General features: G+C 45.0%; 2 pseudogenes; both read right to left on the reverse strand.

Moving 5' to 3' along the window:
* Window positions 1-846: 846 nt before the first annotated feature.
* LOC149302428 (DC-STAMP domain-containing protein 2 pseudogene) lies at window positions 847-3510 on the reverse strand (annotated as a pseudogene).
* A 4381-nt stretch (window positions 3511-7891) lies between these two features.
* On the reverse strand, window positions 7892-10555 carry LOC149302429 (DC-STAMP domain-containing protein 2 pseudogene; annotated as a pseudogene).
* Between the last annotated feature and the right edge of the window lie 5856 nt (window positions 10556-16411).

Below are 16411 nucleotides of genomic sequence, written 5' to 3' on the forward strand. Positions count from 1 at the left end.
TCTGGGACTATGCTATGCAGCTTATACTACAACATGACCATTGAATCTGAATGCGGGAATTGACCATTCGGGTAATTTTCGTTTTAGTTTTCCCATTATATATTTTTCGGTAGCATTAAAATTTAAAGAGATGCTGAAACCTGTGAATTTGGCGATTAAAGCCAGCAAAACTAAATACCTCCCAGATGCGAATGGCTTTGAAAATGATGCATCAGTCTAGTTCTATATTCAGTAGGTATAGACGATCTACTGTCAGCAATACTGACCTAAAGTGCTAGCTTCTTGTCGTAAGAATGGATTGGGCATTCAGTTTGCAGTAATGACTGACATCTGGGGACATTAAATATTGAAAGGAATACGTACAGTAGACCTGAAATATTAATCCTTTTTTGTTAGTTTTCTTAAAAAAAAAAAAAAAAAAAAGAACATTTAAAATGTCTTAAAAGAAACCTGCTATTTGTTTTCCCAAAGCCAAAGTCAAAATTTATTTAAGAGTGAAAGGCGCAAAAAACAGTGGTCTAAACTGTCTAAAAGGACGCCGACACTTTTGGTGGTTGCCACGTTCAAAATCTGGATCACTTAAAAGTTTCTGGATTCGTTGAAGGTCATAATTCTGATCTTAACCCTCTACGCTGTGCGTTTTCTTCACTGAGAGCTCCAGAGAAAGTGTCCAGCTTCTTTGATGTGTCGGTGTCTTCTTTCCCATGTGCCCATATAAAAAAGCCTTGAAGTTCACTCAGACTTTTATGCAGCAGGAACAGGATGCAAGCCGATTCACTTGGTGGTGAAGGGATTACAAAGGAAATTTAGGTAGAAGAAGGGGTGGGTATAGTTCTGAATTCCATTCTAGTTTCCACCTCCATTCTTCACCGCCCGCCGCCCTCTCCTATTGGGTGGCTTCTGCCGCGCGGGGGTGACCAGATCCCTCTTCCTTCGTGCTTCTGTCCACTTTGTGAATGGGGGGGCCGTGTGGTCCTCAGAATCTGAAGAGTCGGTGACCTCTGTTGAGTTCTGATATTCAAAATCTGTATCTTCAGAGTCCTCACTGGATTCAACCTCACTGATTCCTGAGCTCTCATCTTCCTCCCTGCCACGGACCTCCTCCTTATACTTCTCCAGGAGCTTCTCGCCTAACGCTGCTCTGCTACCCTGGCTACGGAGAACCTGTTTGAGGCGATCCTTCACAAACTCTTTCAGCTTCTTCCTCTTTCCTTTCTCTTCAGCCTTCATGGTTTTCATGGCATCGATCCAGAGGTGGACCTGTTCTTCGTCACTGGAGTCGACCTCCTCTTCGATAGCCTCAGAGTATGCCAGTGGAGCCATACAAATTGTGCAGATGTTATCAAGGATCTCAAAGCAGCCCCTGCAGTACATCCCTTTACAGCCTGGGGTGATGCAGGCCAGGCAGTCCTGCCCCTCGCTGCCAGTGATTATCTTGGCACATGCCATGCAGTACTGCTCATTGGTGCCCAACAGCTGGGCAAACCAGCGGCACCCGGGGAGTTTTGCCGCTAGGACCTGCAGGAAGCTAGAGTGCCCCCCGTCCTCTGCATTCATCCTCACGCTCCTGATCAAGGAGTCCTCAATGTTTGTGCGTTTGGTTATCAAGTTGTTGTAAAGAAAACAGATGCGCTCCTGCTCCCGGGATGGGTAATAATAGGCACAGATTACGCGCTGCAGCCTCCGTATGTAGACGCCAAATATCGCAATGAGGAAGCACAGGCCATACATTGAGCCTATGAGTATGTATCCTTTAAAGTCTGGGGCGGACGGAGCCACTAGGCATTTCTTTGACAAAACTGTCAAGTTCCCTCTCTGAAGGATGTCAAACGCAGACACCACATTGGAGAAGATTTCGCTGGCATAACCGGAGCCGTTGATCAGCACAGAGAACGTCACCGGAGCTCTGGCAACCACGTCCGCTTGCAGCAGGTAATACACCATGTCCAGCACCCAGTAGATGATGAAGTCCATCACCATCATGAATGCGACCACCAGAACATTTCGGAAGACGTTGATGATGTCAAAAGAATATCCCTTCCTCTCACGTTTGGTCAGGTAAAGCGAACCTGGCAGGATGAAGTTGTAGGCCTCTCTGGCGGAAAGGGGCAGGAGGGTTCTGCGCCCTTGCTTGGCTCTCATCACGTCCAGCTCTATGAAGGACCGTGTTATGTAGATATTGTCGTGGTTATCTTCATAGAGGTACTTGCGCTGGTACCGAGCGGCCATGATGTAGATGAAGAGGCAAACAAATGTCATTGAATAGCTGAACATGCTGAGCACATCCAGATAGGGGTTCAGTGTGCTCTGCACTTCGCTCATTATGCCGACTGCCACCTGCTTGATGCTCTTGCTGGAGTTCAGGTTTATGTCGAAGTCGTGAATAACCGTCACGTTAAACTCAAACTTGTCCTTGATGTTGCGGAGCATGTTGATGATGGGGTTTTTCACATGCTTTCGGACATATTTCTGGAGATACTTTGGCAGGAGGCATAGGATTGTAACGGTTTTAGCCAGTCCACACAGCGGTTTGAAGGCGTCCACAATGTAGCACAGGAATGACAAGAATGACATCACCTGGAAGCACTGATTCCGCGCCGTGTCAAATATTTTCCTGCACTTTAGATAGGGAACTTCCAGTTCCTCGTTACAGACCTCCCCGATATTGGCGATAAAACGCCACACATTCCGCAGCACGCGTCCAATGTGCTTCACTCCGTCTGTCACCGTCTTGAAGAACTTTCTGGCCCGATCGGCCACCCCTTTCAGCCTCTGGCCGATGTTCTTCAGAATATCCAGCGCACTCACTAACGGCCTTTTAACTTTTTCCAGGAGCTCCTTGGTCTGGTTCATGGCCAGTTCCACGCCGCAGGACACGGACTCAGATGAGCGCCGGAAATTCTCCAAGGTGTTGGCTGCAGGTCCCTGTAAGGCCAGCGAGAAGGCGACCAGGAGCACGATGGTCTTCCCCTCAATTGAGAAGAGCTGGGGCAGCATAAGGAACACTGTGACCCGCATCTTCATGAAGAAGGCCATGCCGAGGGTGAGGAGGATGCAGATGACCACTGAGGACACGATGCAGTACTTCAGGTTATAGTTCTTCACAAAGAGGACGATGGCCGCATACATGGCGGTGAGAATCAACCCAAAGGTGAAGGCGCCACAGCTCCTCAGAGAAGATTTCACCGCATTGTCCTCTCGGAGTTGGGCTCTCACCTCCTTTTTGTCCTCGTCAATGTAATCCTCGGCGCTCACTTCCTCGACCTTCACTTCTTCAGGGCACAGGTTTGACAAGCAATTGCGGGAGCAGTCACAGGGGCAGTCGCGGGGGCAGTCGCAGTCCCGCGGGCAGTCGCAGGGGCAGTCGCAGGGGCACTTGCGCTTGCAGGGGCACTTGCAGGAGCAAGGACAGTTGCAGGAACAGGCGCAGGGGCAGGTACTCCGGCATAGGCCACATGTGGTTTTGCAGCAGGTACACATCCATTCCCAGGGACCTAGTGTTGTCCCCATCTTGTCAGTTGTTTTTTTGCAACAATATCTGCCCTGACTTGCCTCACTCAGCGATCACAAAAGCAGGAGGAGAAATGGGTCAAAATTAAGAAATAAAAGTCAGTCTCTTTACTAATCTTTTGCACTACTGGAGGTTCAGTCACTACAAGTAGCTTGCTGTCTCCTCTAGTACTGAAGCTCCACGCCCAGTGCGAGGTTATTATGCTCTGATGATGTCACAATAGCACTGCTGTCATGACAGGGAGAGCAGGGCACATGCCAGCACCTACGGGGGAGGGGCACCTTGCTTTTTATTAAGATAAACTGACATAACAGTTATGAGAAGCTTATTAAACTATCTATCTATCTATCTATCTATCTATATATATATATTTATCTCTCTCTCTCTTTCTCTCTCTCTCTCTCTCTCTCTCTCTCTCTCTCTATATATATATATATATATATATATATACATACATTAAATTACATACCCTTTAAGTCATAAAATCTGGTTGTAGTCAGAAAAATCTGTGTGGCACAATTCAGTGGTTGACTAAAAGATAATAAAGGGTATGAGCCAAAATGCATGTAAGGACCATATCACGTAATGAAACCACAAGGGTTTGCTTTGAGAGCAGCCAAACCACTTTACCAGCAGTTAGACCAAAGGGACTGTAGAAAGAGGTATCTAAAGTGTAAAATTACAGACACATGTTTCTAATTTAAGTTGGTGGAGATCCCAGAACAGTACTGAATGCCCAATTATTGCTTTGGCAGAAATCCCTTAACAGTATGCAAGGATCTCAGCAACTCGGAAATTGGGCTCATTTGCCTCTTATAATTCTAAGTTGGTTGAAGTCTATTATTCACAGAACTTGACAAACTCACTGGGTCAGCATTGAGAGGGTTAAATACCCTTGCTATAAGGTTTTGTTTTTGCTTTACTTGTCCAGTGTGTTTATTTGGTTTTACACCATTAAGATCAATTAAAGTTTAGTCAGGTCATTTAGTCCATTGTGGCTAACTCTGCTTTTGGAGCCTCCTCGTGTATACCGCCTTACTAATCCAACAGACATCCTGGCAGAGGTGCCCCTACCATCTAGGTGCCCTGCCCAAGGTTGCCTGTATGTTCATGCCGGTCTACCTTTTGGGGCTTACATCCTAATGACATTTTCACCACACCACAAGATTGCAGAGTAGAAAAAATGTGTCACGCAGAAAGACTTCATTTCTGCGGCTTATGTGTGTATGCAGGGTGGAAGCCACCAAAACCGGCTAGGAGAAAGGCTTAGCTGTATAAGTAATAGATACATTGATACTGTTCAAACCTGACATTGATTTACCCATGCAGCTTTTTCGCTGAGGCAGCTGTTTCAAAATTCATATCAGTATATTGGAATATTTGAACTCTCCTCAGCTGACCGTATACTAACAGTTTCATAAACTAATGAGATACATTGTTTTATTAGTGCAATTTTTTAGTGATTTAGTTTACTTCAGGGAAGCTGAGATCTGTCTCACTGTGGAACAGGCAGCATTATCTAGTCATTTCCCTGCCCCTTGAAGTTTTTTGACGCATATATTAATGTCTTAAATCTGTAATCTTGAAACATCGTGGCATATGTTTTAGTGTATGGAACTGCAAAACGTAGGACTTGGGGAAAGTGAAAGGTATAAAAGGTTCCCAGAATGTATTTTAAGTAGATTCAAAGTAAACCTGTGTTTAAACTCTGTTTAAAGTTTGTTGGTTAAATTATTTTACACTACAATGAGAGATGGACAGTGTGGAGAAAAACCAACTAAGGTCTAGATTGGTTAAAGTTAAACTCTAGCCACGATATGTCTTTTGATGTTTGTGATAGCCGAGGGTCGCCTATTATTTTCCTGTTTTTTATGCAAAAGCATAGAGCGATTAATCAGAATTCGTTTGCGCTGTTTCCCCGCCCTGAGCTTTTTGCCTTGCTGGAGATGCGTTCCATTGAACAGCTCTGGAGCCGCAGTGTCTCCAGCAGGTGTTTATTCCTTTTCTTTCACGTAAACAAAACCCCAAAATATTCAAGTAGGTCCTATGTACTTTAATATGCATTAATCGTTGGTAAGGCATTTTGGGGCTGGATTAATTCCTCTTTGTATGCCAAAAGCTCAGATTTTTTCCCCCCACAAAATACTCTTTGATTTCATAGATAACAGGATGCCACACTCCTAGGCCTGATGGCAGAAAGGGTGGTGGTGTAGGCATCCTTCTCTCACCTGACTGCACCTTCCAGCATATACCAAGCCCTCCCTCCCTCTCATTCTGTTCCTTTGAAGTTCACACAATCCATCTTTTCTCTCCACTCTCTCTTCAAATTGCTGTCATATATCGCCCTCCAGGCCCTACCTCACAGTTATTTGACTGCCTGGCTCCCTTTCTTCCTCTTTCCTAATATCCCCTGCCTTATTCTGGGTGACTTTAACATTCCTTTAGATATATCTAACAACTCTGCTAGCTCCAAACTCCTCTCCCCGACATCCTCCTCTGGTCTCTCTCAATAGACGCACACTGAGGGACACTCACTTGATCTGGTTTTCTCCAGATCATGCTCCCTTTCAGATTTCTCCATCTACCCCTTCCCTCTGTCTGACCACCACCTTTTATCCTTTTCTCCAGTGCTAACCCCTAATAAAACAAACTTACATCCCTCACATTCGGTCCCTCGCCAGATCCTGACGCTTGCACCTAAAAAACATCTCTCGTGTCCGCCCATTCCTCACCCAAGAATCCACAAAAACTCTGGTTCATTCACTTATCATTTCCCGTCTTGGCTACTGCAACACTCTTCTGGTTGGCATTCAACTGTCGCTGCTAGGCTTATCTTCCTTGCACGACGCTCCTCTTCTGCTTCCCCACTCTGTGAAACCCTCCACTGGCTCCCAATTGCCTTTAGAATTAAATTTAAAATCCTGGTACTGACATATAAGGCCATCCATAATACGGTCCCTCCATACATTTCTGACCTCATTAGCAAATACTCTCCTACTCGATCCCTACGTTCTTCCTATGGGCTAAGGCTCTCCTCCTTACTTATCACCTCTTCCTTTTCCCGTCTACAAGATTTCACTCGAGCTGCCATATATCTCTGGAATCTACTCCCAAGGAACCTTCAGCATTCACCCTCCCTCCCGACATTCAAGAAACATCTCAAAACCCACTTCTTCAGAGAAGCATACCATCTTAGCTGCTAGAACTTCCTTGTCATTGATACAACCACCACACTACCTCTCACCCTTTCTCTGTGCCTTATGTTTGTCACCCCATTCCCTCAAGATTGTAAGCTTGCGAGCAGGGCTCTCTCTGTCAATTCTTGTCTTGTCATTTCCCTTGAATTCATGTACTGTATTAAGCGCTGCGTAAACTGTTGGCGCTATATAAATAAAAGATAATAATAATAATAATAATAATGGGGAATGAGCTATAGTGGTAAAATGTGACTTGCACCCCATCTTTTTTTTTTTATCCCTATGTTCATATCTACTACAATTTAAATAGAAGCAGTACACATTAGTACTCATAAACATCTGGGACTATGCTATGCAGCTTATACTACAACATGACCATTGAATCTGAATGCGGGAATTGACCATTCGGGTAATTTTCGTTTTAGTTTTCCCATTATATATTTTTCGGTAGCATTAAAATTTAAAGAGATGCTGAAACCTGTGAATTTGGCGATTAAAGCCAGCAAAACTAAATACCTCCCAGATGCGAATGGCTTTGAAAATGATGCATCAGTCTAGTTCTATATTCAGTAGGTATAGACGATCTACTGTCAGCAATACTGACCTAAAGTGCTAGCTTCTTGTCGTAAGAATGGATTGGGCATTCAGTTTGCAGTAATGACTGACATCTGGGGACATTAAATATTGAAAGGAATACGTACAGTAGACCTGAAATATTAATCCTTTTTTGTTAGTTTTCTTAAAAAAAAAAAAAAAAAAAGAACATTTAAAATGTCTTAAAAGAAACCTGCTATTTGTTTTCCCAAAGCCAAAGTCAAAATTTATTTAAGAGTGAAAGGCGCAAAAAACAGTGGTCTAAACTGTCTAAAAGGACGCCGACACTTTTGGTGGTTGCCACGTTCAAAATCTGGATCACTTAAAAGTTTCTGGATTCGTTGAAGGTCATAATTCTGATCTTAACCCTCTACGCTGTGCGTTTTCTTCACTGAGAGCTCCAGAGAAAGTGTCCAGCTTCTTTGATGTGTCGGTGTCTTCTTTCCCATGTGCCCATATAAAAAAGCCTTGAAGTTCACTCAGACTTTTATGCAGCAGGAACAGGATGCAAGCCGATTCACTTGGTGGTGAAGGGATTACAAAGGAAATTTAGGTAGAAGAAGGGGTGGGTATAGTTCTGAATTCCATTCTAGTTTCCACCTCCATTCTTCACCGCCCGCCGCCCTCTCCTATTGGGTGGCTTCTGCCGCGCGGGGGTGACCAGATCCCTCTTCCTTCGTGCTTCTGTCCACTTTGTGAATGGGGGGGCCGTGTGGTCCTCAGAATCTGAAGAGTCGGTGACCTCTGTTGAGTTCTGATATTCAAAATCTGTATCTTCAGAGTCCTCACTGGATTCAACCTCACTGATTCCTGAGCTCTCATCTTCCTCCCTGCCACGGACCTCCTCCTTATACTTCTCCAGGAGCTTCTCGCCTAACGCTGCTCTGCTACCCTGGCTACGGAGAACCTGTTTGAGGCGATCCTTCACAAACTCTTTCAGCTTCTTCCTCTTTCCTTTCTCTTCAGCCTTCATGGTTTTCATGGCATCGATCCAGAGGTGGACCTGTTCTTCGTCACTGGAGTCGACCTCCTCTTCGATAGCCTCAGAGTATGCCAGTGGAGCCATACAAATTGTGCAGATGTTATCAAGGATCTCAAAGCAGCCCCTGCAGTACATCCCTTTACAGCCTGGGGTGATGCAGGCCAGGCAGTCCTGCCCCTCGCTGCCAGTGATTATCTTGGCACATGCCATGCAGTACTGCTCATTGGTGCCCAACAGCTGGGCAAACCAGCGGCACCCGGGGAGTTTTGCCGCTAGGACCTGCAGGAAGCTAGAGTGCCCCCCGTCCTCTGCATTCATCCTCACGCTCCTGATCAAGGAGTCCTCAATGTTTGTGCGTTTGGTTATCAAGTTGTTGTAAAGAAAACAGATGCGCTCCTGCTCCCGGGATGGGTAATAATAGGCACAGATTACGCGCTGCAGCCTCCGTATGTAGACGCCAAATATCGCAATGAGGAAGCACAGGCCATACATTGAGCCTATGAGTATGTATCCTTTAAAGTCTGGGGCGGACGGAGCCACTAGGCATTTCTTTGACAAAACTGTCAAGTTCCCTCTCTGAAGGATGTCAAACGCAGACACCACATTGGAGAAGATTTCGCTGGCATAACCGGAGCCGTTGATCAGCACAGAGAACGTCACCGGAGCTCTGGCAACCACGTCCGCTTGCAGCAGGTAATACACCATGTCCAGCACCCAGTAGATGATGAAGTCCATCACCATCATGAATGCGACCACCAGAACATTTCGGAAGACGTTGATGATGTCAAAAGAATATCCCTTCCTCTCACGTTTGGTCAGGTAAAGCGAACCTGGCAGGATGAAGTTGTAGGCCTCTCTGGCGGAAAGGGGCAGGAGGGTTCTGCGCCCTTGCTTGGCTCTCATCACGTCCAGCTCTATGAAGGACCGTGTTATGTAGATATTGTCGTGGTTATCTTCATAGAGGTACTTGCGCTGGTACCGAGCGGCCATGATGTAGATGAAGAGGCAAACAAATGTCATTGAATAGCTGAACATGCTGAGCACATCCAGATAGGGGTTCAGTGTGCTCTGCACTTCGCTCATTATGCCGACTGCCACCTGCTTGATGCTCTTGCTGGAGTTCAGGTTTATGTCGAAGTCGTGAATAACCGTCACGTTAAACTCAAACTTGTCCTTGATGTTGCGGAGCATGTTGATGATGGGGTTTTTCACATGCTTTCGGACATATTTCTGGAGATACTTTGGCAGGAGGCATAGGATTGTAACGGTTTTAGCCAGTCCACACAGCGGTTTGAAGGCGTCCACAATGTAGCACAGGAATGACAAGAATGACATCACCTGGAAGCACTGATTCCGCGCCGTGTCAAATATTTTCCTGCACTTTAGATAGGGAACTTCCAGTTCCTCGTTACAGACCTCCCCGATATTGGCGATAAAACGCCACACATTCCGCAGCACGCGTCCAATGTGCTTCACTCCGTCTGTCACCGTCTTGAAGAACTTTCTGGCCCGATCGGCCACCCCTTTCAGCCTCTGGCCGATGTTCTTCAGAATATCCAGCGCACTCACTAACGGCCTTTTAACTTTTTCCAGGAGCTCCTTGGTCTGGTTCATGGCCAGTTCCACGCCGCAGGACACGGACTCAGATGAGCGCCGGAAATTCTCCAAGGTGTTGGCTGCAGGTCCCTGTAAGGCCAGCGAGAAGGCGACCAGGAGCACGATGGTCTTCCCCTCAATTGAGAAGAGCTGGGGCAGCATAAGGAACACTGTGACCCGCATCTTCATGAAGAAGGCCATGCCGAGGGTGAGGAGGATGCAGATGACCACTGAGGACACGATGCAGTACTTCAGGTTATAGTTCTTCACAAAGAGGACGATGGCCGCATACATGGCGGTGAGAATCAACCCAAAGGTGAAGGCGCCACAGCTCCTCAGAGAAGATTTCACCGCATTGTCCTCTCGGAGTTGGGCTCTCACCTCCTTTTTGTCCTCGTCAATGTAATCCTCGGCGCTCACTTCCTCGACCTTCACTTCTTCAGGGCACAGGTTTGACAAGCAATTGCGGGAGCAGTCACAGGGGCAGTCGCGGGGGCAGTCGCAGTCCCGCGGGCAGTCGCAGGGGCAGTCGCAGGGGCACTTGCGCTTGCAGGGGCACTTGCAGGAGCAAGGACAGTTGCAGGAACAGGCGCAGGGGCAGGTACTCCGGCATAGGCCACATGTGGTTTTGCAGCAGGTACACATCCATTCCCAGGGACCTAGTGTTGTCCCCATCTTGTCAGTTGTTTTTTTGCAACAATATCTGCCCTGACTTGCCTCACTCAGCGATCACAAAAGCAGGAGGAGAAATGGGTCAAAATTAAGAAATAAAAGTCAGTCTCTTTACTAATCTTTTGCACTACTGGAGGTTCAGTCACTACAAGTAGCTTGCTGTCTCCTCTAGTACTGAAGCTCCACGCCCAGTGCGAGGTTATTATGCTCTGATGATGTCACAATAGCACTGCTGTCATGACAGGGAGAGCAGGGCACATGCCAGCACCTACGGGGGAGGGGCACCTTGCTTTTTATTAAGATAAACTGACATAACAGTTATGAGAAGCTTATTAAACTATCTATCTATCTATCTATCTATCTATCTATCTATCTATATATATATATATATTTATCTCTCTCTCTCTTTCTCTCTCTCTTTCTCTCTCTCTCTCTCTCTCTCTATATATATATATATATATATATATATATATATATATACATACATTAAATTACATACCCTTTAAGTCATAAAATCTGGTTGTAGTCAGAAAAATCTGTGTGGCACAATTCAGTGGTTGACTAAAAGATAATAAAGGGTATGAGCCAAAATGCATGTAAGGACCATATCACGTAATGAAACCACAAGGGTTTGCTTTGAGAGCAGCCAAACCACTTTACCAGCAGTTAGACCAAAGGGACTGTAGAAAGAGGTATCTAAAGTGTAAAATTACAGACACATGTTTCTAATTTAAGTTGGTGGAGATCCCAGAACAGTACTGAATGCCCAATTATTGCTTTGGCAGAAATCCCTTAACAGTATGCAAGGATCTCAGCAACTCGGAAATTGGGCTCATTTGCCTCTTATAATTCTAAGTTGGTTGAAGTCTATTATTCACAGAACTTGACAAACTCACTGGGTCAGCATTGAGAGGGTTAAATACCCTTGCTATAAGGTTTTGTTTTTGCTTTACTTGTCCAGTGTGTTTATTTGGTTTTACACCATTAAGATCAATTAAAGTTTAGTCAGGTCATTTAGTCCATTGTGGCTAACTCTGCTTTTGGAGCCTCCTCGTGTATACCGCCTTACTAATCCAACAGACATCCTGGCAGAGGTGCCCCTACCATCTAGGTGCCCTGCCCAAGGTTGCCTGTATGTTCATGCCGGTCTACCTTTTGGGGCTTACATCCTAATGACATTTTCACCACACCACAAGATTGCAGAGTAGAAAAAATGTGTCACGCAGAAAGACTTCATTTCTGCGGCTTATGTGTGTATGCAGGGTGGAAGCCACCAAAACCTGCTAGGAGAATGGCTTAGCTGTATAAGTAATAGATACATTGATACTGTTCAAACCTGACATTGATTTACCCATGCAGCTTTTTCGCTGAGGCAGCTGTTTCAAAATTCATATCAGTATATTGGAATATTTGAACTCTCCTCAGCTGACCGTATACTAACAGTTTCATAAACTAATGAGATACATTGTTTTATTAGTGCAATTTTTTAGTGATTTAGTTTACTTCAGGGAAGCTGAGATCTGTCTCACTGTGGAACAGGCAGCATTATCTAGTCATTTCCCTGCCCCTTGAAGTTTTTTGACGCATATATTAATGTCTTAAATCTGTAATCTTGAAACATCGTGGCATATGTTTTAGTGTATGGAACTGCAAAACGTAGGACTTGGGGAAAGTGAAAGGTATAAAAGGTTCCCAGAATGTATTTTAAGTAGATTCAAAGTAAACCTGTGTTTAAACTCTGTTTAAAGTTTGTTGGTTAAATTATTTTACACTACAATGAGAGATGGACAGTGTGGAGAAAAACCAACTAAGGTCTAGATTGGTTAAAGTTAAACTCTAGCCACGATATGTCTTTTGATGTTTGTGATAGCCGAGGGTCGCCTATTATTTTCCTGTTTTTTATGCAAAAGCATAGAGCGATTAATCAGAATTCGTTTGCGCTGTTTCCCCGCCCTGAGCTTTTTGCCTTGCTGGAGATGCGTTCCATTGAACAGCTCTGGAGCCGCAGTGTCTCCAGCAGGTGTTTATTCCTTTTCTTTCACGTAAACAAAACCCCAAAATATTCAAGTAGGTCCTATGTACTTTAATATGCATTAATCGTTGGTAAGGCATTTTGGGGCTGGATTAATTCCTCTTTGTATGCCAAAAGCTCAGATTTTTTCCCCCCACAAAATACTCTTTGATTTCATAGATAACAGGATGCCACACTCCTAGGCCTGATGGCAGAAAGGGTGGTGGTGTAGGCATCCTTCTCTCACCTGACTGCACCTTCCAGCATATACCAAGCCCTCCCTCCCTCTCATTCTGTTCCTTTGAAGTTCACACAATCCATCTTTTCTCTCCACTCTCTCTTCAAATTGCTGTCATATATCGCCCTCCAGGCCCTACCTCACAGTTATTTGACTGCCTGGCTCCCTTTCTTCCTCTTTCCTAATATCCCCTGCCTTATTCTGGGTGACTTTAACATTCCTTTAGATATATCTAACAACTCTGCTAGCTCCAAACTCCTCTCCCCGACATCCTCCTCTGGTCTCTCTCAATAGACGCACACTGAGGGACACTCACTTGATCTGGTTTTCTCCAGATCATGCTCCCTTTCAGATTTCTCCATCTACCCCTTCCCTCTGTCTGACCACCACCTTTTATCCTTTTCTCCAGTGCTAACCCCTAATAAAACAAACTTACATCCCTCACATTCGGTCCCTCGCCAGATCCTGACGCTTGCACCTAAAAAACATCTCTCGTGTCCGCCCATTCCTCACCCAAGAATCCACAAAAACTCTGGTTCATTCACTTATCATTTCCCGTCTTGGCTACTGCAACACTCTTCTGGTTGGCATTCAACTGTCGCTGCTAGGCTTATCTTCCTTGCACGACGCTCCTCTTCTGCTTCCCCACTCTGTGAAACCCTCCACTGGCTCCCAATTGCCTTTAGAATTAAATTTAAAATCCTGGTACTGACATATAAGGCCATTTATAATACGGTCCCTCCATACATTTCTGACCTCATTAGCAAATACTCTCCTACTCGATCCCTACGTTCTTCCTATGGGCTAAGGCTCTCCTCCTTACTTATCACCTCTTCCTTTTCCCGTCTACAAGATTTCACTCGAGCTGCCATATATCTCTGGAATCTACTCCCAAGGAACCTTCAGCATTCACCCTCCCTCCCGACATTCAAGAAACATCTCAAAACCCACTTCTTCAGAGAAGCATACCATCTTAGCTGCTAGAACTTCCTTGTCATTGATACAACCACCACACTACCTCTCACCCTTTCTCTGTGCCTTATGTTTGTCACCCCATTCCCTCAAGATTGTAAGCTTGCGAGCAGGGCTCTCTCTGTCAATTCTTGTCTTGTCATTTCCCTTGAATTCATGTACTGTATTAAGCGCTGCGTAAACTGTTGGCGCTATATAAATAAAAGATAATAATAATAATAATAATAATAATGGGGAATGAGCTATAGTGGTAAAATGTGACTTGCACCCCATCTTTTTTTTTTATCCCTATGTTCATATCTACTACAATTTAAATAGAAGCAGTACACATTAGTACTCATAAACATCTGGGACTATGCTATGCAGCTTATACTACAACATGACCATTGAATCTGAATGCGGGAATTGACCATTCGGGTAATTTTCGTTTTAGTTAATAATAATAATAATAATAATAATAATGGGGAATGAGCTATAGTGGTAAAATGTGACTTGCACCCCATCTTTTTTTTTTTATCCCTATGTCAGGGCTCGACAAATCCCGGGCGCCAGGTCGCCATGGCGACTGAGATTTTTCTCCTGGCGCCCAGGAGTTGTCAGCCTGTCAAAGTTTGCACCGCGGTACAACAACGAACGTTGTACCTGAAGATTCCGACGATCCCGAATGGAAACGAAGCCGGAGAAGCGACGTTACGTGACGACGGTACGCGATATCGTCACGTGACCTATCGCGCGGCACGCATGCGCGATCTAGTCTCCCTGGAAAGAGCGTGCGCAGGACTAGAACACTCTTCAGACAGCACTGTGCAACTGCAGGGTAATTGTAAAAATGTTAAAAAATAAATAAAAGATTTTATTTCAATATATTATTTGTGCTTGTGTTTATTTAATTTACACACATCCAAATTTATGCAACTGTGCCCCATGATATACCTTTTAACCCTCTATATGCCACTGTGCCCTATGCCTCCAGAAATGCCTTTTACCCCTATATGCCACTATGGCATATAGGGGGTTAAAAGGCATATCATGGGGCAGAGTGACATATAGGGGGATATAAGGCATTTCTGGAGGCAGAGTGGCATATGGTAAGTTAAAAGTCATCCCTAGAGGCAGCATGGTATTAAGGGGGTTAAAAGGCATATCATGGGGCAGAGTGGCATATAGGGGGATATAAGGCATTTCTGGAGGCAGAGTGGCATATAGTGGGTTAAAAGTAATCCCTGGAGGCAGAGTGGCATAAAGGGGGTTAAAACACATATCTAGAGGCAGCATGGTATTAAAGGGGGGTTAAAAGGCATATTATGGGGCAGAGTGGCATATAGGGGGATATAAGGCATTTCTGGAGGCAGAGTGGCATATAGTGGGTTAAAAGTCATCCCTGGAGGCAGAGTGGCATAAAGGGGGTTAAAACACATATCTAGAGGCAGCATGGTATTAAAGGGGGGTTAAAAGGCATATTATGGGGCAGAGTGGCATATAGGGGGATATAAGGCATTTCTGGAGGCAGAGTGGCCTATAGTGGGTTAAAAGTCATCCCTGGAGGCAGAGTGGCATAAAGGAGGTTCAAAGGCATATCTGGAGGCAGCGTGGCATTAATAGGCATATCATGGGGCAGAGTGGCATATAGGGGGTATAAGGCATTTCTGGAGGCAGGGTGGCCTATAGTGGGTTAAAAGTCATCCCTGGAGGCAGATTGGCATAAAGGAGGTTCAAAGGCATATCTGGAGGCAGCGTGGCATTAAGGGGATTAATAGGCATATCATGGGGCAGAGTGGCATATAGGGGGTATAAGGCATTTCTGGAGGCAGAGTGGCATATAGAGGGTTAAAAGGCATCCCTGGAGGCAGCATGGCATAAAGGAGGTAAAAAAGTCATATCTGGAGGCAGAGTGGCATAAAGGAGGTTAAAAAGCATTTCTGGAGGCCCATCCAGTCTACCCAACCTCTGAGTACTTTCCTTTTGTACCTGCCCTTATCTTATATCTAGCTTGGCCTTATGCCTATCCCATGCTTGCTTAAATGCCTAAGATGACCTCAATTATATGACTAGGGGTATTCTGGAAAAAAACCTTGTCTTATAATTGAGCAAATACGGTTATTTAGTAATAACGTGTATACTAAAATGCAAATATCTTTGTTAATGGATTCAGAAAAAATGAAGCGTACAAGAAAAGCTGGGATGCCAGAGACTACAAAGCAACTGCGAATGACAAATTTCTTTGCAAACACCTCATCTTTGGAAAGTGCAGTGGAACTGGATACTGCAGAAACAAACAGCACAAGAGAAAAGGAACCAGCAGAAGAGTCCCCTTCGACAAGCCACTCTCAAAATCCTGGAAAAAGGAAATTTAAGCAAGACTGGTGCAAGGAACTCACATGGCTTAAATTTGACCAAACCACGGGTATAGCCATATGCGAGGTCTGTGCCTCCTTCCCTGGTATTGCTGACCAAACATCTAAAACTGTGAAAGGGTTTTCAGGGCCTTTTAAACTTGAGACCTTCAAAAAGCATGGAAAGTCTCTCCAGCATGAAAAATGTTTACAGGCCAAACATGCACTGTTGGCTCCAGAAGCTACACCATTGGCTGCATGCTTGAAGAAAATGGACGAAAGCATGTTCAACCATATGAAGGTTT

Source organism: Sceloporus occidentalis, unplaced genomic scaffold (genome assembly GCF_023333645.1).
Source record: "Sceloporus occidentalis isolate IW3139 unplaced genomic scaffold, rSceOcc1.0.p SCAF_19, whole genome shotgun sequence".
Taxonomy (NCBI): domain Eukaryota; kingdom Metazoa; phylum Chordata; class Lepidosauria; order Squamata; family Phrynosomatidae; genus Sceloporus; species Sceloporus occidentalis.